Source organism: Tursiops truncatus, chromosome 21, assembly GCF_011762595.2.
Source record: "Tursiops truncatus isolate mTurTru1 chromosome 21, mTurTru1.mat.Y, whole genome shotgun sequence".
Taxonomy (NCBI): Eukaryota; Metazoa; Chordata; class Mammalia; order Artiodactyla; family Delphinidae; genus Tursiops; species Tursiops truncatus.
Window position 1 is genome coordinate 35,216,353 of NC_047054.1, and position 25,611 is coordinate 35,241,963.

General features: G+C 43.6%; 1 long non-coding RNA gene across 1 annotated transcript in view; it reads right to left on the reverse strand.

Annotated features, from left to right (window-relative positions):
- LOC117310033 (uncharacterized) overlaps positions 1-25,611 on the reverse strand; it is a 121,035-nt gene that overhangs the window by 72,739 nt on the left and 22,685 nt on the right. The window contains exons 4-5 of the long non-coding RNA XR_012329034.1: positions 15,095-15,543; positions 14,443-14,554 (exon numbers count right to left, since the gene is read on the reverse strand). This is a non-coding gene — a long non-coding RNA (uncharacterized lncRNA). The remainder of the gene's footprint in view (positions 1-14,442; positions 14,555-15,094; positions 15,544-25,611) is intronic.

A 25,611-nucleotide genomic window follows, 5' to 3' on the forward strand; every position in this document is an offset into this window, starting at 1 on the left:
CCCTTCCTAAGGCCTCACCCCAGGGTTGTCCCAGGCTGCTGGGCGGTTTTCTCTCTTGTCCTCATCTCTAGCCAGGTGCCTGCCATCGGCCACTCTAAGATTCTGCATTACAGTGGTCCCACGTGGGATGTCCTGTGTAGGCTCACCACCGGGAGGAGGAGTCATGGCCACTCCGCCTCTCCAGGGAACTGCGGCTCAGGGTAGGAGCCTCTCAGCCAGTGTCTGGACACAGGGTTCTGTGTCCCTTTTTTTGTAAATCCCTTGGAGTTATCTCTAACATTTTTGAATGGACTCCGCCCTCTGCATATTTATAATATAAATTATTTACCACATTAAAATCCAGGAATGACATTCTTAGAACGAGCAGGAGAACACTGCTGCCCCCCCAATGATCTATTACTTTGGAGGATTTAAATTCTAATGAGAAACACTCACTCTCCTCACCCTCCTGGGCGTCAGCACAAGGCGGGAATCAGCTGCATCCTTTATTATCCCTCTGATTTTCCAGAACCTTTCCTTCCAGGAGACTCTCTGGGCTCCTTCGGAGCTGTGAGTGGTGGCTGTCAGGTAAATCTGAGACTGAAAAGCAAGAGAAGACAGACAGAGGAGGAGATGAGAATCGGTGACAGGGAGAAGCAGGGGCGTCCACGTTCAATCGCAGCTGAGAGTCTGGGTAGTCTCCAGCGAAGCTGAGGACCACCAGGGTCTGGCCCACTGGCCTTGTCACCTGGTGTGGGGACGGGGACAGCCAACCCCCCATGGCCACTCTCAGAGAAATCAGGGAGGTGGGAGGGCACCCCTGAGAGCCGGATTGAAAATGGTCATGCTGTGAAATAATAAGATGCCCTTTCAGAAAAGTGAAACTGTTCTCTTGGTTCTCAGAGACTTGCAAACACTCTGTGTCCTTCTGGAGGCATGCCGAAGCCTTCAGCCTTTGAGGGCAGTAATGGAGTGCATCTGGGCTCAAAACCATCCAGCACTCACTCCCTGAGGGTGCTGAGGATGACCCGTGTCCACCCCTCGGGTGCTGTGGGGCCTGAAATCCCCTGATCACCAGGATGGGAGGGGCCTGCACAGACACTCCCTGGACCACCACCGGTGGCCTGGCTGCTGGGCTACGGTCCTTTATCAGATACATGTTTTGCAAACATCTTGGGCCATTTTGGATGGTGGATTATCTTCTCTTTGCTCCTTTTATACACAACTGTTTTTCATTTGAGGAAGTCCAATTCATCTATTTTGTCTTTTGTTGCTTGTGCTTTTGGTAGATCTAAGAAATCATGACCAAATCCAGGTCATGAAGATTACTCTCATGTTTTCTTCTAGGAGTTTTCTAATTTTGGTTCTTGCGTCTAGGCCTTTGGTCCATTTTGCATCTAGCCTTTGGTTGATTTTGTATATGAGGTGGGGGAGGTAAGGGTCCAACTTTACTCTTCTGCATGTGGGTATCCAGTTGTTCCAGAACCTGTGCTCACTGTTTGGGAGAAAATATCTGCAAATGACACGACCAACAAGGGTTTAATTCTGAAATATACAAACACCTCATACAATTCAAAAGAAAAAAAATCAAAAATAGGCAGAAAAGGTCTAAATAGACATTTCTCCAAGACATACAGATAGCCAATAGGCACCTGAAAAGACGTTCCACATCGCTAATTATTAGAGAATGCAAATCAAAACTACAGTGAGTTATCACCTTGTAGTAGTCAGAATGGCCATCATTAAAATGTCTAGAAATAAATGCTGGAAGGGGTGTGGAGAAAAGGGAACCCTCCTACACTACTGGTGGGAATGTAAATTGATGCAGCCGCTATGGAAACAGTATGGAGGTTCCTCAAAACCTAAAAATAGAATTAACCATATGAACCAGCAATCTCACTCCTGGGCACACATCCAGACAAAACTATAATTCGAAAAGATACGTGCACCCCAGCATTCACAGCAGCACTCTTCACAATAGCCAAGACACGGAAGCAACCTGAATGTCCCTCAACAGATGAATGGATATTGAAGATGTGGTACATATATACAATGGAACATTACTCAGCCATAAAACAGAATGAAATAATGCCATCTGCGGCTACATGGATGGACCTAGAGATTATCATACAAAGTGAAGTCAGTCAGACAGAGAACAATAAATACCATATGATATCACTTATATGTGGATTATAAAATGAGACCCAAATGAACCTATCTACAGAACAAAAACACACAATATAGAAAACAGACTTGTGGTTGTCAAGGTGAAGACAGCGAGAGGGATGGATTGGGAGTTTTGGGATTAGTAGATGAAATTATTATATATTGAATGGATAGACAAGGTCTTCCCGCACAGCACAGGGAACTGTATTCAATACCCTGTACTTAACCATAATGGAAAGAATATGAAAAATATATATATATGTATGTTTGTATATATGAATCACTTTGCTGTACAGTAGAAATGAACACAACATTGTAGGTCAACTATACTTTAATATCAATTAGTTTGAAGGCACTTTATAAATTAGGTCTTATTTCTCTTGTCCTTTCATCCTGGGACAAATGTATAACAGAAACTAACCTGGATTACTCCGGGATGAACTCGTATCACAGAGACTTTAATTGTTGAACAAACCATGAATACGAGTTACACCATGGGATGTCCTGACCCAATATGAAGTTTGTAAACCTTGTATCAAGCCTGCAGAATCCACTAAATTTGGAAATTCAAACTGAAATGAAGCCACCTATCCCATGACTTCTCCACAACTAGTTATACAACATCAATTGGAAACCATATACAATCAAATGAATGTAGACAAACAACTATAGCCTTCCTCTTTTTGCCTTTTAAATGAAGACGGTATTTAAGGTGATGTCTTGGGCCATTTCAGGGTGTTACTCAATTTCCTGTGTATCTGCCATGCACACAGGAGGTACACATGTTAGTTAACTTGTTTGTGCAACTATATGAAGGTAGTTAATACCACAAAACTGTATACGTAAAGTGAATTAATGCTAAAGTCGTGTTTTGTATTCTTAATGACAATGAAAAAAAGTGCAGTGCTGATATTTGTTACAAAAATGAACATTGAAAATATTCTTAGTGAAAAAAGTCATACAGAAAAGGCCACCTAGATCCCATACTCATCTTGTCTGCTTCAAATCCATCAAGGTTGTCCAAATGAGGGAGAAACTCAATAATGGTTCCAGAAAAAGAAAACTGAATCAGGATGGAAAAGGACACTTTCATACAGTTGGGACAGTAGGTGAAAGTTGAAGTGGGGCTGAGTATTAAATTATAATGTGGACATCAGGATTTCTTCATTTAGGGGTTATGTGCTGGTTCCTTGGGCAAAACACACTGAGCATTTTGTATGAAGTGGCAAACGTGAGTACTTTTTGCCATTATTGCAACTTTTCAGTACATTTTAAATTACTGGGAAGTAAATTACTTTTCTAGACAACCATGTCAGTGTCATGCCAGAAAATCAGATAAGATGACATCAAATTTTGTTATAGAGGCTAAGACTTACCCAGACCACGTTCAACCAAAGTTGTGATACTTTTTTCCCTTGTCGGAGTCTGCATGGTATGAAGAGGCACCGTGGGAGAGTATATTAGTAGCTACCATCTCTTGGGTCCTGTGGATTACCTGGGATGCAGTAGAAACTGTGAGATTTTAGTATAGCAATTTTTCACATTACTTCAAAAAATATGCTAAAAAATAAATTCAGTAAAGTTGCAAAATATGGATCAATATACACAAATCAGTTTTGTTTCTATACACTAATAATGAACCACCAGCAAGAAAAGTTAAGAAAACAATCCCATTTACAATTCCATCAAAAAGAACGAACTATTTAGCAATAAATTTAACCAACAGCATGAAAGACCTATACTCAGAAAACTAAAGCATTGATAAAGAAACTGAAACACAATAGAAAACAATACTCCATGCTTATTCATCAGAAAAAATTACTATTATTAAAACGTTTGGGATAGGGGGAAGTTGTTGGAAAGAGTAAGACGCAGAGATCACCCTCCTCCCCACAGATAGACCAGAAATACATCTACACGTGGAACAACTGATACAGAACACCTACTGAACGCTGACAGAAGACCTCAGACCTCCCAAAAGGCAAGAAACTCCCCACGTACCTGGGTAAGACAAAAATAAATAAACAGAGGCAAAAGAACTAGGGACGGGCCTTGCACCGGTGGGAGGGAGCTGTGAAGGAGGAAAGGTTTCCACACACTAGGAAGCCCATTTGCGGGTGGAGACTGCGGGTGGTGGAGGGGGAAAGCTTCAGGGCTGCGAGGAGAGTGCAGCCACAGGGGTGCGGAAGTTAAAGCGGAGAGATTCCCGCACAGAGGATCGGTGCCACCGGCACTCACCTGCCCAATAGGCTTGTCTGCTCCCCAGCCTGGAAGGGTGGGGCTGGGAGCGGAGGCTCGGGCTTCGATCCGAGCGCAGGGAGAGGACTGGGGTTGGCAGCGTGAACACAGCCTGCAGAGGACTAGTGTACCACGGCTACTCGGGAGTCCGGGGAAAACTCTGGACCTGCCGAAGAGGCAAGAGACTTTTTCTTCGCTCTTGTTTCCTGGTGCGTGAGGAGAGGGGATTCAGAGCGCTGCTTAAAGGAGCTCCAGAGACGGGTGTGAGCCGCGGCTAAGAGCGCCAACCCCAGAGACGGGCATGAGACGCTAAGGCTACTGCTGCCACCACCAAGAAGCCTGTGTGCGAGCACAGGTCACTATCCACACCCCCCTTCCGGGGAGCCTGTGCAGCCCGCCACTGCCAGGGTCCTGGGATCCAGGGACAACTTCCCCGGGAGAACGCACGGTGCTTCTCAGGCTGGTGTAGCGTCACGGCAGCCTCTGCCGCCGCAGGCCCACCCCTCACTCCATGCCCCTCTCTCCCCCATGGCCTGAGTGAACCTAGCCCCCCAATCAGCGGCTCTTTAACCCCGTCCTGAGCGAAGAACAGACGCCCTCTGGCGACCTACATGCAGACGCGGACCAAATCCAAAGCTGAGCCCCGGAGCTGTGTGAACAAAGAAGAGAAAGGGAGATCTCTCCCTGCAGCCTCAGAAGCAGCGCGGATTAATGCTCCACGATCAACTTGATGTACCCTGCATCTGTGGAATACCTGAATAGACAACAAATCATCCCAAATTGAGGAGGTAGACTGTGAGAGCAAGATTTATGATTTTTTCCCCTTTTCCTCTTTTTGTGTGTATGTGTATGCTTCTGTGTGAGATTTTGTCTGTATAGCTTTGCTTTCACCATTTGTCCCAGGGTTCAACCTGTCCTTTTTGTATTTTCTACTTTCTCAAAATTTTTTCTTAATAATTATTTTTTATTTTAATAACTTTATTTTATTTTACCTTGATTTATTTTATTTTCTATTGTCCTCTTTCTTTCTTTCATTATTTCCACTTTTTCTCTCTTTTATTCGGAGCTGTGTGGATGGAAGGCTCTTGGTGCTGCAGCCAGGAGTCAGTGATGTGCCTCTGAGGTGAGAGAGCCACCTTCAGGACACTGGTCCACAAAAGACCTCCCAGCTCCATGTAATATCAAATGGCGAAAATCTCCCAGAGATCTCCACCTCAACACCAACACCCAGCTTCACTCAACGACCAGCAAGCTACAGTGCTGGACACCCTATGCTAAATAACTAGCAAGACAGGAACACAACCCCACCCATTAGCAGAGAGGCTGCCTAAAATCATAATAAGGCCACAGACACTCCAAAACACACCACCAGACGTGGACCTGCCCACCAGAAAGACAAGATCCAGCCTCATCCACCATAACACAGGCACTAGTCCCCTCCACCAGGAAACCTACACAACCCACTGAACCAACTTTAGCCACTGGAGACAGACACCAAAAACAACAGGAACTACGAAACTGCAGGCTGCAAAAAGGAGACCCAAACCACTAAGATAAGCAAAATGAGAAGACAGAAAAACACACAGCAGATGAAGGAGCAAGATAAAAACCCACCAGACCTAACAAATGAAGAGGAAACAGGCAGTCTACCTGAAAAAGAATTCAGAATAATGATAGTAAAGATGATCCAAAATCTTGGAAATAGAATAGAGAAAATGCAAGAAACATTTAACAAGGACCTAGAAGAACTAAAGAGGACACAAGCAATGACGAACAACACAATAAATGAAATTAAAAATACTCTAGATGGGATCAATAGCAGAATAACTGAGGCAGAAGAACGGATAAGTGACCTGGAAGATAAAATAGGGGAAATAACTACTGCAGAGCAGAATAAAGAAAAAAGAATGAAAAGAACTGAGGACAGTCTCAGAGACCTCTGGGACAACATTAAACACACCAACATTTGAATTATAGGGGTTCCAGAAGAAGAGAAAAAAGAAAGGGACTGAGAAAATATTTGAAGAGATTATAGTTGAAAACTTCCCTAATATGGGAAAGGAAATAGTTAATCAAGTCCAGGAAGCACAGAGAGTCCCATACAGGATAAATCCAAGGAGAAACACACCAAGGCACATATTAATCAAACTGTCAAAAATTAAATACAAAGAAAACATATTAAAAGCAGCAAGGGAAAACAACAAATAACACACAAGGGAATCCCCATAAGGTTAACAGCTGATCTTTCAGCAGAAACTCTGCAAGCCAGAAGGGACTGGCAGAACATATTTAAAGTGATGAAGGAGAAAAACTACAACCAAGATTACTCTACCAGCAAGGGTCTCATTCAGATTTGATGGAGAAATTACAACCTTTACAGACAAGCAAAGGCTGAGAGAGTTCAGCACCACCAAACCAACTTTACAGCAAATGCTAAAGGATCCTCTCTAGACAAGAAACACAAGAGAAGGAAAATACCTATAATAACGAACCCAAAACAATTTAGAAAATGGGAATAGGAACATACATATCGATAATTACCTTAAATGTAAATGGACTAAATGCTCCCACCAAAAGCCACAGACTGGCTGAATGGATACAAAAACAAGACCCATATATATGTTGTCTACAAGACACCCACTTCAGACGTAGAGACACATACAGACAGAAAGTGAGGGGATGGAAAAATATATTCCATGCAAATGGAAACCAAAAGAAAGCTGGAGTAGCAATTCTCATATCAGACAAAATAGACTTTAAAATAAAGACTAGTACAAGAGACAAAGAAGGACACTACATAATGATCAAGGGATCAATCCAAGAAGAGATATAACAATTGTAAATATTTATGCACCCAACATAGGAGCATGTCAATACATAAGACAAATACTAACAGCCATAAAAGGGGAAATCGACAGTAACACATTCATAGTAGGGGACTTTAACACCCCACTTTCACCAATGAACAGATCATCCAAAATGAAAATAAATAAGGAAACACAAGCTTTAAATGATACATTAAACAAGATGGACTTCACTGATATTTATAGGACATTCCATCCTAAAACAACAGAATACACATTTTTCTCAAGTGCTCATGGAACATTCTCCAGGATAGATCATATCTTGGGTCACAAATGAAGACTCAGTAAATTTAAGAAAACTGAAATTGTATCAAGTATCTTTTCTGACCACAAAGCTATGAGACTAGATATCAATTACAGGAAAAGATCTGCAAAAAAATACAAACACACGAGGCTAAATAATACACTACTTAATAGCTAACTGATCACTGAGATATCAAAGAGGAAATCAAAAAATACCTAGAAACAAATGACAGTGGAGACACGATGACCCAAAATCTATGGGATGCAGCAAAAGTAGTTCTAAGGGAGAAGTTTATAGCAATACAATCCTACCTTAAGAAACAGGAAACACCTCAAATAAACAACCTAACCTTGCACCTAAAGCAATTAGAGAAAGAAGAACAAAAAAAAAACCCAAAGTTAGCAGAAGGAAAGAAATCATAAAGATCAGATCAGAAATAAATGAAAAAGAAATGAAGGAAATGATAGCAAAGATCAATAAAACTAAAAGCTGGTTCTTTGAGAAGATAAACAAAATTGATAAACAATTAGCGAGAATCATCAAGAAAATGAGGGAGAAGACTCAAATCAATAGAATTAGAAATGAAAAAGGAGAAGTAACAACTGACACTGCAGAAATAAAAAAGATCATGAGAGATTACTACAAGCAACTCTATGCCAATAAAATGGACAACCTGGAAGAAATGGACAAATTCTTAGAAATGCACAACTGCCAAGACTGAATCAGGAAGAAATAGAAAATATGAACAGACCAATCACAAGCACTGAAATTGAAACTGTGATTAAAAATCTTCTAAGAAACAAAAGCCAGGGACCAGATGGCTTCACAGGCGAATTCTATCAAACATTTAGAAAAGAGCTAACACCTATCCTTCTCAAACTCTTCCAAAATATAGCAGAAGGAGGAACACTCCCAAATTCATTCTACGAGGCCACAAACCCCGATACCAAAACCAGAAAAGGATGTCACAAAGAAAGAAAATACAGGCCAATATCACTGATGAACATAGATGCAAAAATCCTCAACAAAACACTAGCAAACAGAATCCAACAGCACATTAAAAGGATCCTACACCATGATCAAGTGGGGTTTATTCCAGGAATGCAAGGATTCTTCAATATACGCGAATCTATCAATGTGATACACCATATTAACAAATTGAAGGAGAAAAACCATATGATCATCTCAATAGATGCAGAGAAAGCTTTTGACAAATTCAACACCCATTTATGATTAAAACCCTCCAGAGAGTAGGCATAGAGGGAACTTTCCTCAACATAATAAAGGCCATATATGACAAACCCACAGCCAACGTCTTCCTCAATGGTGAAAAACTGAAAGTACTTCCACTCAGATCAGGAACAAGACAAGGTTGCCCACTCTCACCACTCTTACTCAACATAGTTTTGGAAGTTTTAGCCACAGCAATCAGAGAAGAAAGAAATAAAAGAATCCAAATCGGAAAAGAAGTAAAGCTGTCACTGTTTGTAAATGACATGATACTATACATAGAGAATCCTAAAGATGCTACCAGAAAACCACTAGAGCTAATCAATGAATTTGGTAAAGCAGCAGGACACAAAATTAATGCACAGAAGTCTCTGGCTTTCCTACACACTAATGATGAAAAATCTGGAAGTAAAATCAAGAAAACACTCCCATTTACCATTGCAACAAAAGAATAAAATATCTAGGAATAAACCTACCTAAGGAAAAAAAGACCTGTATGCAGAAAATTATAAGACACTGATGAAAGAAATTAAGGATGATACAAGAGATGGAGAGATATACCATGTTCTTGGTTGGAAGAATCAACATTGTGAAAATGACTCTACTACCCAAAGCAATCTACAGATTCAATGCAATCCCTATCAAACAACCACTGGCATTTTTCACAGAACTAGAACAAAAAATTTCACAATTGTATGGAAACATAAAAGACCCTGAATAGCCAAAGCAATCTTGAGAACGAAAAACGGAGCTGGAGGAATCAGGCTCCCTGACTTCAGACTCTACTACAAAACTACAGTAATCAAGACAGTATGGTACTGGCACAAAACCGGAAAGATAGATCAATGGAACAGGATAGAAAGCCCAGAGATAAACCCATGCACATATGGTCACCTTATCTTTGATAAAGGAGGCAGGAATGTACTGTGGAGAAAGGACAGCCTCTTCAATAAGTGGTGCTAGGAAAACTGGACAGGTACATATAAAAGTATGAGATAATATCACTCCCTATCACCATACATAAAAATAAGCTCAAAATGGATGAAAGACCTAAATGTAAGGCCAGAAGCTATCAAACTCTTAAGGAAAACATAGGCAGAACACTCTATGACATAAATCACAGCAAGATCCTTTTTGACCCACCTCCTAGAGAAATGGAAATAAAAACAAAAATAAACAAATGGGACCTAATGAAACTTCAAAGCTTTTGCACAGCAAAGAAACTATAAACGGGACCAAAGACAACCCTCTGAATGGGAGAAAATATTTGCAAATGAAGCAACTGAAAAAGGATTAATCTCCAAAATTTACCAGCAGCTCATGCAGCTCAGTAAAAAAAAAAACAAACAACCCAATCCAAAATTGGGCAGAAGACCTAAATAGACATTTCTCCAAAGAAGATATACAGACTGCCAACAAACACATGAAAGAATGCACAACACCATTAATCGTTAGAGAAATGCAAATCAAAACTAGAATGAGATACCATCTCATACCAGTCAGAATGGCCATCACCAAAAAATCTAGAAACAATAAATGCTGGAGAGGGTGTGGAGAAAAGGGAACACTCTTGCACTGCTGGTGGGAATGTGAATTGGTACAGCCACTATGGAGAACAGTATGGAGGTTCCTTAAAAAACTACAAATAGAGCTACCATATGACCCAGCAATCCCACTACTGGGCATATACCCTGAGAAAACCATAATTCAAAAAGAGTCATGTACCAAAATGCTCATTGCAGCTCTGTTTACAATAGCCAGGAGATGGAAACAACCTAAGTGTCCATCATCGGATGTATGGATAAAGAAGATGTGGCACATATATATAGTGGAAAATTACTCAGCCATAAAAAAAATGAAACTGAGCGATCTGTAATGAGCTGGATGGACCTAGAGTCTGTCATAGAGAGTGAAGTAAGTCAGAAGGAGAAAGACAAATACCGTATGCTGACATATATATATGGAACTTAAGAAAAAAAATATTATGAAGAACCTAGGGGTAAGACAGGAATAAAGACACAGACCTACTAGAGAATGGACTTGAGGATATGGGGAGGGGGAAAGGTAAGCTGTGACAAAGTGAGAGAGTGGCATGGACATATATACACTACCAAGCGTAAAACAGATAGCTAGTGGGAAGCAGCCGCATAGCACAGGGAGATCAGCTCGGTGCTTTGTGACCACCTAGAGGGGTGGGATAGGGAGGGTGGGAGGGAGGGAGACGCAAGAGGGAAGAGATATGGGAACATATGTATAACTGATTCACCTTGTTATAAAGCAGAATCTAAAACACCATTGTAAAGCAATTATACTCCATAAAGATGTTAAAAAAAAAAGTTTATTCTACCTAAAGCAATCAACAGACAGTGCCAGGAAAAGTAGACACCAGTCTCCAAAGAACGACACTGGTCACCATTTACACTGCACATAAAACTAAAAGTGCACAGTATTCCACATTAAACCCTTTCTCTCCTGAGTCCCCTGAAGATGCACCCCACCCAGCCAGCAGTCAGCTGCACAGGAAGATTCTCCACACTTGCTCATTTTTTCCTCTTGTGGAGTCTCCTCACCAGTGGTTCCTGAGAAAACCCAGCTCCTGTCTGTGTGGACAATGCCTCATGGTCCGGAAACTTAGGCCCTGACAGGAGACAAAGATCCTGTCTGCTTGTCACAGAGCAAAGTCTGTGGGCAGGGTGCACCTGTGCCCCCACGGTCACACAGGTGGGTTCGGCGCCCCCTGTGGGATGTGAGAAAAGTGCCGAGAGTGCCGCACTCACAAACCCAGAGGCCTCATCTGGGAGGCAGTTCTGCTGTATATACTAAGTTTGGAAATCCAAACTGAAATGGAGCCAAGTATCTCACTGTATCTTCTCAAAAGATGGTTAAGGAGCAATTAATTACAAACCATATGTAATGAAATGAATGTAGACACAAACTTTACAACTTAAACCAAAATTCACTCAAAATGCCCGTAGCCAAATTTAAATTACCAAACTATAAAAATCCTAGGGAAAAAAAAAGATAATCTACATACTTTGGGTCTGGTGACCTTATTCAGAAAACCAGAAGACAAACCACAAACTGCAAGAAACTATTTCCAAAACACATATCTGATAAAGGATTTGTACTCAAATTATGCCAACAACGCCATTAAAATCTGGTAAAGATTGAAACACACACCTGGCCCAAGAAGATAAACAGGCAGTAAATAAGCATACAAGAATAAACTCAAGATGCTGGTGGAATGCATGTACAACCAACTTTGAAAGACAGTTTGGCAGATTTTTCCAAATCAAAAAGTCTCACCTTAGGATCCAAGAAGTGTACCTCTTGTATTTAGACAACTGCTTTGAAAAACTGTATTCAAACCAAAACTAGCATCAAGTAATGCACAGCAGCTCTATTCATAATGGTTAAAAACTTAAAGATATCAGGATGTCCTTCTGTAGATGAATTCATAAGCAAATTAGGGCACATACATGTCAAGAGGAGCAGAATACACCACCCCAAAATATGCCCATTTGACAAAAGGATTATTTTGGACTGATTAATTTAAGAAACAGCAGACCCAGGAGAATCTTTCAAAACCAAGTAGAAAATGCCCTTTTAGGAGGTAAATTTACATTTATTAAGGATATCTCCATTTGTAACGGTATGTCCCTCTCTGGACCAGGAATTGAATGATGACTAAATATCAAGAAAAGCTTGTTGGGACTTCCCTGCTGGTCCAGTGGTTAACACCCCATGTTCCCAATGCAGGGGACCAGGGTTCAATCCCTGGTCAGGGAACTAGATCCCGCATGCTGCAATTAAGAGCCCGCATGCCGCAACTAAAGATTCCACAGGCCGCAACTAAGACCCGGTGCAGCCAAATAAATGTTTTTTTTTAAAAAAAAAAAGCTTGTAAATGAAATAGGCCTGGATGTAAATCTGTGTAACAACCTTACCCTTGTTTACTGGGCTTTGCCTAATAACATCCCTTAAATGGCTGTCTCCATTCCCTAACATCTTTTTTTGTTCTCAGCAGAAGTATTTAAGGTAATGGCTTGGGCCATTTCAGGGAGTGACTCAGTTCCTGGGTATCTTTCAAGTATACAGGAGGTATGCATGGTATACATTAAACTTCTGATTGTTTTCTCCAGTTCGTCTCTTTTCATTACAAGGGGGATCTCAACAAAGAACATAGAAGTGTAGAGGGAAAATTATTTTTCCTCTCATATATATGCAGTGCAATAGTATTCAGAGATATAAAGGAATGGATCATCAACCCGTGCCCCCCCCCCAAAAATAATACTGCATCCAACACTTACATTGCTAAGTGAAAGAATCCAGTCTGAAGTGCTACACAGTGTATGACCTCATTTATATGACATTCTAGAAAAGGCAAAACTGACATGGTAAACAGTTTACAGAATATGTGGTTGAAAGAGTCCATATGATACTTCAGTGGTGAATACCTGTCACTGCATTTGGCTATACCCACAGATTTTTACAACCCAACAAGTAATTTACAATCTATTCAAACTTAGCTACTTAGGATATGGGAGTGTCAAAGACTGGGATACAGAATGTAACAAAGAATCTAACTGATTCAGAAATGTATGAAAACTCACAGTTGGTAGTGGGACAAATGGGCTGACCTAAGTTAACTTTGGAACCGTACAGAATCTTTAGGCCAAAGACAAATGTGCCATACATACACAGTGGACTCTATGTTCTTTCCCATGAGGGGTAGCAGCTAACAGTACTGAAACTACTATATCAGTCATCAAATGGAACAAGCACTGAATTTAATAAATGACAAATGGTGGAAGCCAGGTTTCTTACCAATGGAGTTGGATGTTACAGTCAAACAAAGGGAGAAGGTTACAATATCCATGTCATAACAGATCTGCTTGGAGATACAGTATAAACTATCTTTAGCCTACACATAGTTCCACATGGAAATCTTTGTAATTATGTGTATATGCATAGGCTGGGATACATGCATATATTTCTATGTACTGTCAGCTGAGCATATTTAGCTCCCACATGTAAGTTTTTAATACCATTCTCTAATAAAAGGAACAAGGGCTCTTTGAAGAAAGGGCTGATGGTAGGACTGAGACAGTAAATATATGAAGCAGGATAATCTTAAAATATCAGAAAGTAAAGAAGTACCAAAAATTTTTTAAACCCACAAAAGAAAAAATATGTAAAATGAAAACAAGAGCAAATGGAAGAAGCTCTCAACAGCCAAAGCAAGAATGAACTAAGCAGTCTAATAATGTAGTGCTGGATTATAACCAAAAGTTTACAATAATTATTCACGTGTCCAAACTGGTATAAATAAATTACATAGTTTTTGATGAATGGTGTTAAATAGAAATCTCCTATGCAGAAAACTTCTAAACAATGTGTATAGCAAGTCAGCTGTCCATCAAGGATGTGAAGCTAACCCCTCTCCTCAAGTGTGGCTTCTGCATTATGACTGCCTCCTACATAAGACACACAGGATGGACATGGGAAAAAATTAACCTCACTGTGGGAAAACCTGACAAACATTACCTCAGCTAGGTGACCAAAATTAAGAATATAAGGGAGAAGTTCCCTTAAGAGCCTGTCTTCTTGATATATAGTGAAGAGGAAGCACTTCACATCTGTGGTCTGCTTTTGCAAAGCCAAGTCTAACCACGACAAAACCACCAAGCAAATCCCAGCGCCCGGCAGTCTATACAATACCTGAGCAGCCCTCCTCCACGCTGTCAAGGTCATGGAAACAAGGAGAATCTGAGCAACTGTCAGAGCCCAGAAGAGACTAAACAGACATGATGACCCCATGTCCTCTGAGACCCTGGAACAAGGAAAGGTATAACAAAGGGAACGTGAATAGAGACTTCAGTTAATAGTAAAGTATCAGTATATTGTTCATTATTTGTCATGATTCTGTAGAAAATTAGACAGGAACAATTAAACGTCAAAATAAGAGAGACCTACTGTAACAAATTGGAAATCTAGAGGAAAAGGGGGATTTCTTTGTAAAAGCACATTACCAAAATGGACCCTAAATGAAGGAAAACACAAAAAGGCCAATTAACCACTGAGGAAACTCTTCCCCTACTGGCTATCCTATCACTGTTCCAGGCTTTCCCTCTCCCGGGACAGGGAAGGAGCAGGGACAGAGTTGTTTGCCAGCTCCCCTAGTTTATGACCCCAACCAGTGTCTTCACCTACCCCAGCCATGCCTACCCAGTGAGGACACCTGAGGAAGGGTCAGGGATTATTGACTCAGATGTATCAACCAGGACTTTTTCTTTTACCAGTGACTGGACACACTTACGGAAATAAAATAAATTAGTATTTATTGTAAGGGTAGAAATACGTTAATACTTACAAGTGGCAAGTTGAAGAATGGGTTTGGACCTAGCAGGTCCACGGGCTCACACTGTCTCAGTGTGACCTTGTTTCTCTCCAAACCTTTGTCCCGCTCAGTGCCTTTGGGGGACCCCATTCATAGGCACAGGCTCTCTCACTGCACTTGGGCCAACAGCAGTTCTAGGCTGACAACCACTCACCATCCATTTTCCGAGAAAGAGTTTCTCCTTTTCTTGGATTCCAAGAAAGTCATGGTTTTAAATGCCTTTGATCTGGCTTGGGTTGCATTCTTATCCTTGACCGATCACCAGAAGATGGAAAATGGGACTGGCTAGATGTGGGTTGTAAACCCATCTTCGAGCTGGGTGGAATATCGGGCCATCCTTCTGCAAATCTTTGGACTGGAAGCAGGTGACATGTAATTCCCAAAGGAAAACTGAGGCACTTGGGCCTGAGAACAGTGGCTGGCTGGGAGGAAGCAACAGATTCTATGTCAATGACAGCTCACTGCACAGCACAGAATCTGACACAAAGGAAGAAAGGGGTTCACTTAGGGTCAGGGGCTGCAGCGACTCACCCAGTGCTCTTACTGTCCCTCCCAAGACTGCAAAAAGTTCTTTCACTTGCTGAAAAGTCAGGATCATTGGTGGTGGTAAACTCAAGTCTCTTTCCTTGGGCATCAGGTCCTCACATCTCAGAGGCTGGCCCAGAACAGCCCATGTGTCCTGAGAAGACACACAGACCTCATTCCTGCCCCTGAGAAGTGGGAGCCCTGAGTTATGCCATCTCCCTGGCCATATTAATTGCCCATCCCTGAAAAACAATACTGCTCCTTTTCCAGTTTCTTCTCTCTCCTTTACTAAGAGGAAGAAACCAAATGCTAAGGTGGTAAGGACACTTGAGCAATGAAGTAACGGGAGGCTCGAGAATTATTCCATGCCATGGAACCCATAATTGGCAGGCTTTCCAGAGGCCACATGGATGCATATGGCTCTCCAAGACAATGGCAGTGGCAGTGTAACCTCACACTGGGAGGTCCAGTTGCTCCCATATCTTTGATTCTTAATGAATATGCATGTCAAAAGTTTCTAACGACTGAAAGACAGAGGATTGCAGGGCCATGGTCTGCTGCATGGGTGTTGCGTCAGGGCCACACTCCAATGTCTAGAGGATTACTACCTCTCTTGGCAGCCTATGAGGCCGTGAGCAGGATGCCTTTTTCTCAGCCACGTGCATGTTGGTGGTTGAAACTTCTCAAAGGAATGTCTACACTGCCCAGGTAGCTCTTGCATTGCCCAGCATCATGGTCAGCTCCATAGCTGTACATGAGGGCATGACAATGCCCAGGCTGGACTGAGCTAGAGGACCACAGATGCCTGCCTGGATAGTCAGAGGTCGAGGGATGTCCTGCCTGAGACTTGATCATCTATGCATGCCCACTCAGATGGGACAAAGGATGCCTCCAGTGCCAGGAGGGCCCCAGCAGCCCTCAAGAAGGCAGCATCTGGGGGCTGGCAGGTCACTGCACCCAGTCCTGTATAAATCCACACATGTCCACTGAGTGCCCTCCTGTCTGGGCTGTGCTGGAACCTGGGGCTGCCCAGGCAGAGTAGGGCCAGCATCACCCTTCCCAGGTAGGAGGGCAGAAGGAAACCATGCATGACTTCTGACATCCTCCCCAATCCTTGACAGAGGTCGAGTTGGATAAGAAACAGTCCTAGACAAGAACAGACAGTTCATTCTTCTCTCAGAGCCCAGGACTGGGGGAAGGGAGGCCAGAAAAACAGTTATTGACCTCAGCTCCCTGACTCCTGTTTGACCCTGGGCAAGTCCTACCCATTCTGGAGGCTTCACAGAGAAGGAGAGGGGAGGACAATGAGGGCCAATTGTGCTTAAACCTAACTCTAACCTTTACCCTAAGAACCCTAACCTCTAACTGTAACCCCCTAACAACCCTAGCGCCAGACCCCTAGACCCTCATCACTGACCCCTAAACTCTAATCCCTGACCCTTTAACCACAACCCTCTACCATGACTCTCCAACGATGACCCATAACCCTAAACCGTGACCGCTGAACCCTCACACTGACTCAGCCCCAGGCCTAAAACCTGGCCTAGTGGGCGCCGAGGGATGACTGAATGAACTCTCAAATAAACCGAGGAATTAAATCTTCCCGACCATGAATTTAGCAATGGTTTCTTAGATTTGACAGTAAAGCATAAGAAATGAAAGAAAAAAATAGATAAATTGGATTTCCTCAAAATTACAAACCTTTGTGCATCAAAAGAGGCTATCCAGAAAGTAAAAAGACAGCCCACAGAATGGAAGACAATATGGGCACATTATATATCTCATAAGACTCTTTACCTAGAACGTACCCAGGACTTTTCCAACTCATCAACAAAAAGACAAACAATACAATTTTTGAAACAGACAAATAACTTGCATGGACTGCTCTCCAGGCAAGACATACAAATGGTTAACAAGGACATGAAAAGATGTCAAATGTCAAGAGTCATGATGAAAATGCAAATTAAGGCCACAGTGTGATGCCCCTTCACACACACTAGAATAAAAATAAAATTTTAAATAAATTTTAAAATATGTAAATAAAAATAACAAACGTTGGCAACAATGCAGAGAAATTGGAACTCTTAAAAGTTACTTATGGAGATGTACAATGGTGCAGTCTATGTGTACAAACCTTTAGCATTTACTCAAAAATATAAAATATAATTACCATGTGGTTCAACAACTCCACTCCTAGATATATAACAAAAAAATGGAAAACAGGCATTCAAACAAAAACTTGTACACCAGTTATTCATAGCAGCACTGTTCACAATAGCCCAGGGTAGGAAAGATTTAAATGTCCATCAGCAGGTAAACGGATAAGCAAAATAAGGTAGATCCATAAGCTGCATTATTCTGTCATATAAAGGAATACAGTAAAATTATACAGCCGCTGTGGAAAACTGTATGGTGGCTCCTCAAAAACATGGAAAATGTATGATCCCTTGATTCCACTCCGGGGTGTACACCCAGAATATTAGAAAGCAAGGACTGGAACAGATATCTGTACCCCATATTCATAGCAACATTATTCACAATAGCCAAAAGGTGGAAGCAACACAACACATTCTTCAACAGATGAATGGATAAGTACCGTGTAGTATATACGCAATGGAATACGATTCAACCTTTAAAACTAAGGTAATTCTCACACATGCTACAATGTGGATGAACCCTGAAGTCATTATGCTAAGTGAAACCAGCCAGACACAAAAAGGACAAACGTTCTATGATTCCACTAGTATGAGGTATCCAGATAAGTCAAATCCAAAGACAAAGTAGAATAAGGTTGCCAGGGGTTGAGGTGAGTTAGTGTTTAATGGCTACGGTTTCACATGGGGAAAATAAAGTTCTGGAGATGGATGGTGAGGATATTTTTACAACAATGTGAATGTACTTAAGGCCATAGAACTCTATACTTACAAATGGTTTAAATGGGGCTTTCCTCGTGGCACAGTGGTTAAGAATCCGCCTGCCAATTGCAGGACACACGGGTTCAAGCGCTGGTCCTGGAAGATCCTGCATGCCGCAGAGCAACTAAGCTCGTGAGCCACAGCTATTGAGCCCTCGTGCCACAGCTACTGAAACCCGTGCGCCTAGAGCCCGTGCTCCGTAACGAGAGAAGCCACCGCAATGAGGAGCCTGCACACGGCAATGAAGAGTAGCCCCCGCTGGCCGCAACTAGAGAAAGCCTGCGTGTAGCCAAAGAATAGAAAATAATTTTTTTAAAAGCTTTTTAAAAATGGTTTAAATGGCAAATGTTATGTGTTTTTAATCACAATGGAAAAAATGAATGAAATAATGATCAATGTTACAGTGCGGATAAACAGTGAAAACATCCTAAGTGAAAGAAGCCATACAGAAAAACCACCCAGATCATGCTCATCTTGTACACTTTCAATCCAGCAAGGTTTTTAAAGTGAGGAAAAGCCCTAGTGATGGTTCCAAGAAGAGAAAACTGGATTCGAATAGCAAACTACATTTCCACAAAGCTGGGGCAGCTGGTGAAAGTTGAAGTGGGTCAGTCGATAGGATTATAATGTGGAAACCTTAATTATTCCTCACTTTGGGGTTATGTGCTGGCTCCCTGGGAGAGTGGCCATCCCACTCTCACAGGGTAAAACAAACTGGAGTATTTTGTGAAGATGGAAAACTTTATACTGCTATTTAAAGTCTTTTATACACTTGAAATTTACTAGAAAATAAAGTACTTATCAAAACAACCACGTCATACCATGCCAGAAATACAGACATCAAACTCTGTTATAGAGGCCAAGCCCTACCAAGATCCAGTTCACCCACAGTGGGGATGCTAATCACCCTTGTAGGAGTCCACATACTACAAGAGGCACCATGGGAAGATTATATTCGGAGCCACTATGTCTTGGGTGCTGTGGATGACCTGGATGTAGATGAAACAGTGGGATTTCTGAATTCTAGTTCTCCACATTCAACCACCAAAAAACTGTTACAACTAAAAAATGAATTCAGTAAAGCTGCAGGATACAAAAAAAAAGAGAGAAATCAATGCACAAAAATCATTTGTGATTCTATACACTGATAATGAACCATCAGAAAAAGAATTTTAAAGAAATCCCACTTACAGTTGCATCCAAAAAGATAGCTAGGAGTAAATTTAACCAAGGACATGAAGGACCGGCACACTGAAAACTGGAAGACACTGATAGAGGACACTGAACAGACGAAAATAAATGGAGGGGCTTCCCTGGTGGCGCAGTGGTTGAGAGTCCGCCTGCCGATGCAGGGGACGTGGGTTCCTGCCCCGGTCCGGAAGAACCCACATGCCGTGGGGCGGCTGGGCCGTGAGCCTTGGCTGCTGAGCCTGCGCTCTGCAACGGCAGAGGCCACAACAGTGAGAGGCCCACATACCGCAAAAAACCAAAACAAAACAAGGGCTTCCCTGGTGGCGCAGTGGTTGAGAGTCCGCCTGCCGATGCAGGGGACACGGGTTCGTGCCCCTGTCTGGGAGGAACCCACATGCCGCGGAGTGGCTGGGCCTGTGAGCCATGGCCACTGGGCCTGTGCTTCCAGAGCCTGTGCTCCGCAACCGGAGAGGCCACAACGATGAGAGTCCCGCATACCGCAAAAAAAAAAAGAAAGAAAAAGAAAAAGAATACTGTGAAAATATGCATTCTATTGGGAATTCCCTGGCTGTCCATGGTTGGGACTCTGTGCTCCCACTGCAGGGGGCGCGGGTTCATCCCGGGTTGGGGAACTAAGATCACGCACCCTGCATGCTACATGGTGTGACCCAAATTTTTGTTTAATTTAAAACAAATATGCAGTCTAGCCAAATTAATGTACACATTCAATGCAATCCTTACCAAAAGTCCAATGACATTTTACATAGAAACAGAACAAATAATCTTAAGTTGTGTGTGGAACCACAAAGGACCCAGAAGAGCCAAGACCCTGAGGAAGGAGAACGGGCTGGAGGCGTCTCCCTCCCTGATTTCACACTACATTACGAAGCTACAGTCCCCAAAAGTGTGGAATGGGCCAAAAACAGGCACACAGACCAGAGGAACAGAGCAGAGAACCCAGGAATCAACCTACAGGTATGTGGTCAGTTAATTCACAAGAAAGGAGCCAAGAACATACACCAGGGAAAGGACAGTCCCCTCAATAAATGGTGCTGGGAAAACCAGACGCCACACGCCAAAGAACAACACTGCACTCTGTCTACACCACACACAAAAGGGGCCAAAAACCCAGTTTTCCACATCAAGCCCTTCCTCTCCTGGGTCCTCTGAAGACATACACCCTCAGCGGTCAGCCACGCACAGGAACCTTCTGCCCACTTTTCCTCACCTTCTCCCTCAGCAGCATCACCTCCCGGCAGGTCCTGAGGAGACCAGGCTCCTGTCAGCATGAACTGGACCCCACAGTGTCCCAAAGCTGAAGGCCCAGCGGGTCCTGAGGAGACCCGGCTTCTGTTAGTGTGGACCCGACCCCGGCTTGTTCCGAAGCCCGGCCATCAGCGTGGACTCAGCCCCACGTGTTCCAGAAGCCAAAGCCCCAGCAGGTCCTGAGGAGACAGGGCTCCTCTCAGCATGAACATGAACAGCATGATCTGAACAGACATTCCGCCAAAAAAGATATACAGATAGTAAAAGTCATACAGAAACAAGCTCAAGGGCTTCTCTGGTGGCGCAGTGGTTGAGAGTCCACCTGCCGATGCGGGGGGCACGGGTTCTTGCCCTGGTCCGGGAAGATTCCACGTGCCGCGGAGCAGCTGGTTCCGTGAGCCATGGCCGCTGAGCTTGCGTGTCCAGAGCCTGTGTTCTGCAACGGGAGATGCCACAACAGTGAGAGGACCGCGTACCGCAAAAAAAAAAAAAAAAAAAAAAGAAAAAGAAACAAGCTCAACATCATATACCATTAGGGAATTACAAATTAAAATCATGAGCTATCACAGCACACCTATTAGGACTGCTAAGCTCCAAAAATATGACAATACCAATTGCTAGAGGGTGAGGAACAAAAGGAACTCTCTCTCATACCTGGGGGGATGCATGTGCAGCCACTTTGTAAGACAATTTGGCAGTTTTTTCCAAAGCTAAACAAGTCTCATGTTGGGATCCAACAATCACACTTGCAATATTTAGGCAACTGCTTTGAAAATCTGTGTCCAAATGAAAAGAAGGATGCAATTATGAAGAGCAGCACTTCCATAATGGCTAAAAACTTGAAGAAATCAGGATATCCTTCAAAAGATGAATGCATAAGCAAATTGGGGTACATTCATGTCAACGCGAGTAAAATACGCCACCCCAAAATATGTCTCTCTGGCATAAGGATTATTGGTCTGCTTTAAAAAAAAGGGCTTCCCTGATGGCTAAGTGGTTAAGAGTCCACCTGCCGATTCAGGGGACACAGGTTCGAGCCCTGGTCCGGGAAGATCCCACATGCCGCAGATCAACTAAGCCTGTGAGCCACAACTACTGAGCCTGCGCTCAAGAGCCCGCGAGCCACAACTACTGAGCCTGTGTGCCACAACTACTGAAGCCCACACGCCTAGAGCCTGTGCTCCGTGACAAGAAAAGCCACCACAATGAGAAGTCCGCACACCGCAATGAAGAGTAGCCCCTGCTCGCCACAACCAGAGAAAAGCCTGCACGCGGCAATGGAGACCCAATGCAGCCAAAAATAATACATTTTTAAAAAATCTCAGAAAACTGAGATTGCCGTTTTATGAAGGACATTTACAACAGAGAAATCTCCATTTATAAGGGTATGTCCCTCTTTGCACCCAAAATGGAAGGATAATTAAATATTAGGTAACTCTTTTCAATGGGGAAGTCCTAACTTAAATGTGCAAACAGTCATACCCTTGTTTACTGTGCTTTGCATGATAACCTGCCATAACTGGCCTTCCCCCCTTCCCCAGCATCTTTCTTCTGTTTTTAGCTGAAGACAGTATTTAAGGGGATGGTTTTGGTCATTTCAGGGCGTGACTCAGTTTTCCGTGGTATCCCCCCTGTATTCAGAAGGTATACATGTTATTAAACTTCGGCTTTTCTCCTGGTAATTTTATTACAGGGCAGGGGGGCCCTCAACCAAGAACCTTGAAAAGTAGAGGGAAAATTGTTTTTCCTCCCATACACGTGCAGTGGAATACTACTCAGCAGAAAAGAAGGCACCACCAACCTATGGAAAGACATTGATAAATCTTCAGTATATACTGCTAAGTGAAAAACTTCAGTCTGCGGAGGCTGCACACAGTATGACCCCATTGGTGACATTCTGGGAAAGGCAAAGCTACGTAGACGATAAGCAGATCATGGGGTGGGGTGTCTGAAGTAGGGTGGATACCTGTCACTATGCATTTGTCTAAGCCCACAGATATGCATAGCCCAAGGGGCCAATCATAATCTATTCAAATTTAGTTATTTAGGATGTAGGAATGTTGCAGGATGGAATACAAAATGTCACAGAATCTAACTGTATTAGAAATATATGGAAGCAACTCACTGTAGGGGATGGGATAAAAGGTGCTGACCTAAGTCACATTTGGAAATGAATGGAATCTGTAGACTAAAGGCAAAATGGACTGTATATAAACAGTGGGCTTTATTCTACGAAGTTCTTTCCAGGGTGTAGTAGCTAACAATTCTGAAACCTCTGCACATGTAACCTGGAAAGGAGCAATGCACAGATAAATGGCAGATGGTGGGAGCCAGGGAGCCAGCCACAGCCTTGCTGTGGGAGTGGGAAGTTACAGATAAGCAAGGGGAGAGCCTCTGCCCTCGTAATACTGGATCTGGGCTTCCAGGGAGGATGCTGACTGGCCGGGGGAAACACACAGATCTTCACGCTGGGAAGACCCTGCAGGCACAGGAAGTTCACGCCCCATCTTTCCACCCATACCTGCTGGAAACACTCAGCCCTCCATAATCAGTCAATTGCAGCATTTAAGACATTCTCACCCCCAGGCAGATAAAGGAGCGTGAGGGTCTTGCTTACCCCTAAGCTGTCCCAGAATCCAGGCCCTGGGTGTGGAGCCAGGTTGGGGGTTCCTGGGCCTCTGACCAGCAGGTGAGAGGAGGGAGGAAGACCGGTCCTGAGGACAGAGGTTCCCTCAAGTCTGTGAGCCCAGGAGCCCCGATGGGGCTCATTCCCAGTGCGCACATGGGCGGGGCCTGCAGTGGTTCTCTTCCCCCTGGGCCCTTTGATGAAGCCATGGCAGCACTGGGCCCTGACGTCTCCTGGCGGTGTCTCAAACTCTTACACAGCAGTTTTACAAAGGAACAGGAGAATGGAGCTGAGCCCCTGACGGCCACTCCTTTGTGGCTCTGAGTTGCTTCCACCAGGACCGCAGTCACCTGCACATAGTCCGCTGTGACCTACCTGCCCCCATTGGCCTTTCCCCTCCCTCCCTTTGATGATTCCCGTGACATTTCCAGCCTGGACCCCTCTCTCAGGCCAGACGCCTCTGTCCAGCCACTGCACCCCCATCTCACCTTGGGGGTAACAGGCCCCTCAGAGGACTGGGCCCACAGCTCCCCACACCCAGGAGCAGCCCCACCTTCCCAGGTTGCCGAGCCCAGGCACCGGTGTAATCAAGCAGGACCCTATTGGGCCTTCCAGGACAGACCCCTCCCCCACATGCTCTGCTATAGCTCCTCTCTGAAGTACCTGGATAACAGTATCTGATACACGCTTCCTGAGTTGTTTTACAGATGCTAAAACCACCACCAAGTGGAAGAACTTAACTACTTGATGATCATGAACATGTAGCCCCGGAACTTCTAGCGCCTAAGAATTTATAATGTTAACCGCCTGTTACCTCACCATCAACCAGAGAATTGTGCACCAGCTGATCACATACCCTGCGACGCCCCTCCTTCACCTGGCCTTTAATATTGCTTTACTGAAATCCTTCAGGGACTTGGGGTTTTAGAGCACAAGCCACCTGGCCTCCTTGTATTGGCACTTTTACAATAAAGCTGCACTTTCCTTCACCACACCAGGTGTGAGTAGACTGGCTTTACTCTACTCGGGCAAGCCGACCCACGTTTTGTTCGGTAACACTGGGGCCTCCCAGGCTCCCACCCTCCTTGTGCCCCAGTGACTGTCATCTGCTCCTCCAGTCTTGTTGCAGCAAAAGTAGAAATGAAGTTTTCCTTCTCCTGAGAACAAGGAAAACAAAGGGAGCAGCGAACAGGCTAGAGAAGAAACATAACCTGGCCTGAAAGTGTTCATCACTCCTTGTTTTACTTTGTCACTAATCTGTAATAACTAGATTTGTACTTTTCAAAGCTAACCTCACTCCCTGACACTATGTAATTTACATTTAGCACACATCACCCCTGACTCTGTGTGAGTTACATCCCCTGCCTCTCACTCCCTAACCTTATTATGTCCAGCACTTACATTCTATATGCCCCTCATAACAAATCACCCCCTATAGTTTTTGCATTTCAGAAACGAGGTCACCGCCGATAAACCAGAGGCAAACGTATGAAATTACCAGACTGTTGGACCCCAATTACCACGCGGCCTGATGCCAGCTATGACTGTTTTGAAATAATGCAAAGGAAAGGAAGAATGCAAGACCTTCACTACTTTTATCGTCATCCTATACCCCAGACTGCGAGAGTCCCACATATAAAATTTTCCCTGATTCTCAAGGAGCTGGGGTTGCCCAGTTCTTGTGGTGCTAGCCAGCTGTGTCTTCCCTTCTGCCTGGCAGAAACATAAAGCCATCTCTCTCTTCCTCCTAAATCCCTGTCTCCGTATTTCTGTTTGGCCTCGGTGCACAGGGAAGCCGAGATTTTGACAACAGTCTGTGGCCAGTTCCCACACTAATTCCCCTTTATGCCCACAGCCCTGGCCCAAGCCTGATCTTGTGCCTGGTTCCTCCATCAGGCCTGACAAAGCTCCCGGCCTGCACGGTGCGTCTCACATCCCACCGCAACCTGGTCTTTCTGAAGCATAAA